General features: G+C 42.0%; 1 long non-coding RNA gene across 1 annotated transcript; it reads left to right on the top strand.

The window, feature by feature from the left end:
- The first annotated feature begins 614 nt into the window (after nt 1-614).
- LOC142560607 (uncharacterized) lies at nt 615-3,982 on the top strand. The gene is made up of 3 exons (XR_012823401.1): nt 615-980; nt 2,777-2,986; nt 3,821-3,982. It is a non-coding gene; the product is annotated as an uncharacterized LOC142560607 (long non-coding RNA).
- The last annotated feature ends 3,181 nt before the right edge of the window (nt 3,983-7,163 follow it).

Below are 7,163 nucleotides of genomic sequence, written 5' to 3'. Positions count from 1 at the left end.
TCGTAAAGCGAAGCAGTGTTGAGCAGAGTTGTTTATATTGCGTTTCTCGACGTGGATATGAACTCAAGCTGGGGAGCTGGATGTGGGCGGAGCTTACGCGCCGCTCATGCCGTAGCATGCAGCGCCGCACGTCGGATCGGACACCGAATCGTACCGCGTGTGTCTGTATAGCTCGCTCATGGTTCGGCTGAAGTCCCCGTATATTCTTTATAAATAAGGAAGCCTACCTAGGCACTGTAAACCCAACGATTGGGGCCTAATGCCTCTCCGCCTCCCACTACGGCTTCCTTTGAGTGACAAAGTGTGATCTCGAAGGCCGTGCTTTTGCAACCTGCATGCACCTGAGCAATTGCGAATCTTGAAGGCAACATCCGCTTAGTTTTTCTTATATATACATTTCCTTAAACTTCGTATCACAAAGTACAAAGTACACACTTTTGGACCAAACAAATATATTAAAGGACTCTATCAAATGTTATTAGGAGAAAAAACACGCAATTTTTTCATTTAAGATACATTTTTCTAAAAAACCGCAGAGTGGCGCTACTGCAGTATCTGTTTGGTCGACACACCACGTTGGTTGTAGTAAATGCTCCTTGCAGTAAGGCGGTATTTGAGTTATATTTTAGAAGTGCCTATACAAAACGTGCTCCTTGTCGTGTGCAGTAACCATCCCAAACCCTCCGGACTCGTGTAACGCCATTAGTTCGCCGTGTGTTTCGAGCGATCCACCAGTGTCGTCAGTGAGTGCCCTAGTACAGCGCCCGTCCGAGCTGCCTTTGTTCTGCCGAGCTGCCTGCCCGCGCTCTCGTGAAAAGTCTGGTACTGGGGCTTCGAATTGTAGTGTTTGGAAGACTGTTGAAGGTTGTGCTTTTGTGGAGCTGGCTGGAGTTCATCGGAAGTTCTACAGTGCTTGCGCCAGAGAAACGTCGGTGCCTCTGTACCTGTTAGACGAAGGAGCGTTTGCCAAGTCTTGAAAGGTAAGCAAGTTTGGCGCTTGCGCGCATTCTTGAAGCTTATGATTTACGTAATGAGCGTTGTGTAACTAGCTAAAGCAAAGCGCTTTCCTATCGTATGTTAGCCATGTTGCTGTGCACATTTAGCAAGCAATTTCACGGAAGCTTCCTCTGATGTTACAGCGTGCTTGCATTCTGCTACCCGCCTTGATTGCTATGTCTGAATGGGCACACAATTATGAAAACACATTGAAAGTTGGTGTTCGTTCGGTAGTTTCCTGGCAAGAAGTTATTCGCTATATAGGCATTCCTGCAAGTACAGTACATGTGTAATGTATGCGTCGATGTATCATGGGCTTCGCGCGTTGACACACGATTGCTATGTTTGACGCTTAAGCAGATAGAAGCTTGTATGAAGATTTTTGTGTGTATATAGTTCGGTTTGGAGGTCCGCGTCGCGAGAACCTGTGTGTATTGTTTGTTCTTGAGTGTCTTCGCGTATTTGTCTTCTATGTTACAGAGCGGATATAGGCCGATATTACAATAACGAGGTGCATTTTTAATCTAGACATTTCAATCAGACGCCGGCCTTTAAGAAAGACAGACCAACCAAATCTTAATAACGAGATGTCAGCTCTTGCAATCGTAGGTTACGGCAGTGCGTAATAATTTAAAGACTGCGATTTTGTAGCGATACTTACACCTCGATTCTATATCACGCTTCTCGCCCACCGCTAACGGCCGGCAGCTGCAGTACGTAGCACGGGCCGGGGCGTCGGTCAGCCCACTAACGAATAGCGAAAAGGAATACCATCGCTACAAAATTGCGGTCTTTAAATTATTATGCAAATTTTGTGCACAATGAGATGTTATAAACACACCTTGCATGTACATGAAAAAAAGGTTTACAACAGAGATGACATATATGCATGGGCACATATATGTGTCAATAAAATACTCGAGCGTCTTTCTGCCTACAGAAAAAGAAGTTATGTCTCCTCGAGGGCATGGCGGCTTGTACTAATGAACCTCTAAGGGAAGGTTTTCTCTAATACCTATTTTTGATATCTAAATGCTTATGTGGCATGTACAAACTGCTTGCATCAATTTCTCATTGGGATGAGCTGTCTAAAATTTAATTTTCAGTAATAATTGCAATAATTAACTCATTTCACCTGTCTTCTAATGACTAAAGTTCTATGCTTCTACCTTGACAAACCTTTTGTGAAATTAGTTTGATGAGGCCCAATATACAGGGCTTTCTAAATTGAAGGTATCAGTACCTATTAAAGACTATGCTAACTATGAAAATGCTGCTTGTGTATGTGGTTTATTCACTCTGTCAGACAAAATCTTTACACCCAAGTGCAGTCAGTAAATTGAAAACTGCATGTCTGCAAGGGGAAGTCAGAATTGTATTTGAAGACAATTGCATCTTGTTTGATAGTTCTCGAGCACTTGTGCGTCACTAATCGAGCACAGCTTGGCCCAATACTCGATGAGGCTTGAAGCTTTCAATGTCTGCTAATCACTAAAACAGCACCAGATCTCACTCTGTGTCAAGGGGTGGCACACATTTGCTTAGTTCTAGGCAGATGCATGTCTTTCTTTCGCATTGAAGTTCCTGATACTTTCTAGTCTTACGTAAAAGTACACAGCTCAGTACAATGCATGTATGGTATACGTAAGGCTGCTTTGTTCTTTAAACTGAATCAACGAGAAGCAGCGACTTTCGTTTTTGCAAACCTTACCCTACTTCCTAACCATTCCTTGATCAAACGTGTATAAAATGAATCTGTGGTTGTTGTATTCTTTCACAGGTAAACATCGGTGACGGTGTATACGTTGAAAAGGGCATGCTGAAGAGGCTGTGCCTGGATGCTAGCAACTCAGGCTTTCACTTCGCGGAGGACCTCCTTAAAGCTCCTTTTTCAATAGAAGACGTTGAAGGGAGGTCCTTTTTTGGGCGGCTGTCAAATGCCTTCCACAGAAGGATCCGTTGGATTCCAAGACGGTCAACACCATAGTAGGTATGTGTGTCACAAAGAAGCATCTTAATATTCTTTGTGCAGTTTTCAACAAAACTCCTTTCATGGCAATTTCACTGCTATCTTAGGGTATACTCCTTTCTTTCCTGCTAAAATAGCTATTAACCTAATTATAATAGCATATTATAATGCAAACTTTGTCACCATAACTAGAAAATTGTCATTACTGTTGGCATATGTATTTTTGTGGTAGAGTCCCTGGTCATATGAATGCACTGATAATATAATATCCTGTCTTGTGGAAAGCTAACATGTTTAGTAACAAGCTCACTTTGACAATGTCTGTCTGCACAGCAAAGGCATTTTCTAATCTTGCAGTAGAACGTCCGTAATGCCTGTTCAACTGCTTACATGTTGCTTGTATCATTTCGTGGTTCTTAAGTGCAACACAAAAGTCAACTCTTCTATGTACCTGTGCCCAAGCAAAGCTGCAGCACAGTTATGACTGGCACCTTGCCTTTCCTAAGATAAATCACACATGAAACTTCCATGTACTGGTCACAATACGAATATCGAAGTTCATTAAACTGAAGTTGATTTACAGCTTTTGTTTGTAGATGACAATTGGTATGATAGAGTTTATGTGTCGTGCATCTGTTGGTGTTACGCACATCCATCACGCTCCCAGCTTTAATGCACTAATTCAGTCATTTCATGCATTTTTAGGACTTTGCACAAAACAAGTGGAGATGTTTAGAGCTCACAGGGTTGAAAGCTTGTCTCTTGTGCACTTCCTTTTTAAGAAACAGATGCATGGTGTGTTGCAATGTCACTGTAGCAAAACTAACATATTGCCTTTTTTCTTCTCTTTTCTAGACTACACAACGCAACATTTCAGCCTACTTCCAGGGCAGCTGGAGAACTCATCCTCCTTACTAGCCTGGGGATATTAAATGGATGTGTTCAAGCACAAATGGAAACCTGTCTTCTTCTGTTGCATGCCACACCGAGCCACTTGGCAATCACTATTCGCCACAGACAGATAGTTGACAGGATGTTACTAGCAAGTCGTTAGGATATATAAAGGTGGCCAATAAATAGTCGCAGCACAGTTTTTAGGAAGCAAATAAAAATTTTATTCAGAGATAATCAAAGCTTATTTTTGCAATACATAATTGCAAAAGTAGTTACCTCTGAATAAAATTTTTATGTACTTCCTAAAAACTATGAAGCGACTATTTATTAACCACCTTTATACATCCTAACGACTTCCTAGTAACATCCTGTCAACTATCTGTGGCGAATAGTCGACAGGATGTTACTAGCAAGTTCTTAGGATGTATAAAGGTGGTCAATAAATAGTCGCTTCACAGTTGACACTTTCTAACGACATAAGATAATAAGCAGTCGGTAAGAATTCTATCGACATTTTATATCTATACTTTCAATTCAATATCGGTGGCCAATAGTCGGTAGGAGGTTACTAGGAAGTTGTTACGGTGTCTAAAGACGGTTTATAGAATGTCGATAGGTTCTAGTAACATTTGTCTAAAGACGGTTTATAAAATGTTACTAAAAATTTTTGTAAGGGTTATTTGAAGAAGAGTAAGAAAAGTACTGCAGCATGATACACTAGTGTAACATGTGAAGGCGAAAGCTTGCTGCACCCGTGGTAGTGCATTCAGGTATGCGAGAGGAGGGATCAGCCCTCTTCCAAGACATAACGAGCCGCCATGTGAAGTAAACGTATGACGCAGCAGGTCGACATCTTCAACCACACATGCTTGAACCTAATGCAATACCTAAAACTTCTTTCGTTCCTTCTGTCATTCTTGCATTCTGCCATTCTTTCGTTCTTTTTGTTCGGTTGTTTTTTCTTACCTTCGTCCTTTCTTTCTTTCCTTATTTCTTTCTTTTGTTTCTTCATTGATTTTCAGCCATTGCATCTTTGCTTCTTTAGGGGGTATGAGCCATTCTTGATGATATTTTTTTATCTCTGGACTAAGACAGCCTTTTCAGGGTAGGAGCCATTGCAACGGGCCACTTAAGGCTTTCGTCCAAATAATTGGAAATGATAGGAAGGCGCACTATTGGTGTTATTCATGACAAGTATAGGTGGATTGACTCCCCATCGGATATCATACGTCGTAGCTCAATCGCTACATATTGTTACGGAAGGCTGGAAGGTGAGAGAGGACGAAGAAGATCGTAGACGGCTGGCTGCTGCGTGTTGTTGATGTTCAGGCATCTTAACTACTCAGCCTGCATATATACTGTAAACATACTCTTTCTATGCTCGCAACATGCCCGCAAGAATATTTTGAACAGGAAGAAAGAAACTTCCGGTTTCAAATATTTCTTGTTTGCATCCAATCATTTAACGTTTCATTCGCATCGGAACATTACACCGTTCCTGCCGAAGGCATGGAGCTTTCGACGCAAACATAATCTATTCCCCCGTGCGCAACCATCACCAATTTTTTGTACAATGAATGAAATATGTAGCCGACGTAGTTTCCCTTTGTGCTTCTTCATCTCGTGCAAATATGCATTACAACGTTCATTGCAATCAACGTTCATGTAAAACAAATAACCTGTAATTCTCTGTTACTTCTGTCCACGGCCGACAACATTTTTCTCGGTCAGTCAATTACATCTGGAAGCGTTGAGTCAAGTCATTGTTGGTACGACATCTTTTGTACCGTTTAGGCGAGAAAAATAAAATAAAACGGGCTGTAGAGCAAAGATGTCTGCGCCTAGTGCGGCTTCTATCTTGCATGTTGCTCTTTTGAAATATCCACGGTAAGCTCCAGATGAACATTGTGCGGTATTATTGCGGTAACCTGCTGTTTATTTGTCTACCTATATGTATTCTTGTTAACGTTGGTAACACGAGTCATGCGACCTTATGGTGTGGTTCAGCTTGTGTGGTGTTAACATGCACGTCATTTCTAATCACGGCCGGCTTGGCCAGTATAGAGAGCAGATTATGTAATAAACTTACCGCTAGCTAAACAAATAAATAAATGATAGGACAAGTGATAAACAGGCCACGATAGCGAAAGTGCTGTTTTCGCAAAACCCGTGTAGGTCTAAGAGCAGGACTCTGTATTGTCCTCCGCGGGGATTGCAATAAAATAATTTCATTTGAATGCAAAATTAATTTTCGACAACTCTATCACTACTAATTTTGATTTATGTCATACTCCACGTGAAAACTTCCAAATCGCTAAGTTTCAAAAGAACAGAAGCATAACATGTACAACTTTAACTTGCAAAGAAACATACCTCCCGAAGTCCTACTAGCTGCATCTCTTGGAGAATCCTCAGTGGCAACTTTGACTTACTTTTCCAGTTTGCGTGACATTGTTACTGCGTGAACAAGGATTTTCAAAGTACCAATGAAACAGCATATTTTAGATTGCTCTCTTAAACACGTATTTAGTGCGCTTTAGCTTTGTTATTTGGTGCAGTTGATAGAATCCTGGCATTGATTTTATTGCCGATTTGAAAAATTCGAATTCTGATACTTGATTTTCTCGCTTTTTACTGAAGTATAGGTCATCAGCCAATTAGCCAGTTGCTGCAAATACACTAATAGCACATTTTTTTAAATGCCGCAAACTTCACTAATGCTGGTGCAGTGTCTGCTCGAGGAAGCTGATTTCTCCTTTCCCATGTACCTAGGTAGTAGATACTGAGATAAAGCTTGCTGCTTACGCCAGCGCCATACTGTGCGAACAGTAGCTGATATTTGGAATTTGAATGGTCAGAACCTCAATCCCTCTCATAAGTTCATGAGTGCAAGCATAACTCAGCCATAGACGGAATTCCCTGTCGTCTCAGTGAGTTGCTCTATTGAAAGGAGTTCATGCAAATGTTTGACTCACCTAGCCTCGTTTCCCAATGTGCCCGTTGCTTCCTGCATGCCCGCGCGGCTTGTGCTGGCCACTGAGATATCCCCGCCGCCGCTGCTGCTGTTGCAGACCGGCAGACTAAAACCGGTGTTTCCGTCTTGAGTATTGTCTGTGTGCCCTGAAGGCACAAGCGCCAATTCACCATTGTGCGACAAGTCAGGAGGCTGGAGCATTCCGGGAGATGAACGCGCAGGAATCAAGAAGAAGCCGTGACAGCTCCGCTGCCCTCTGAAGTGAACCTCATAGCATAAGCAACAAACGCCTGAAAACGCAACATAGCTCCGACGATGAAGATAAACATG

The sequence above is a fragment of the Dermacentor variabilis genome, chromosome 10 (genome assembly GCF_050947875.1).
Source record: "Dermacentor variabilis isolate Ectoservices chromosome 10, ASM5094787v1, whole genome shotgun sequence".
In the NCBI taxonomy this organism is placed as follows: Eukaryota; Metazoa; Arthropoda; class Arachnida; order Ixodida; family Ixodidae; genus Dermacentor; species Dermacentor variabilis.
The sequence above is the reverse complement of the archived record's forward strand: the minus strand, read 5'-3'. Positions and strand labels throughout refer to the sequence as shown.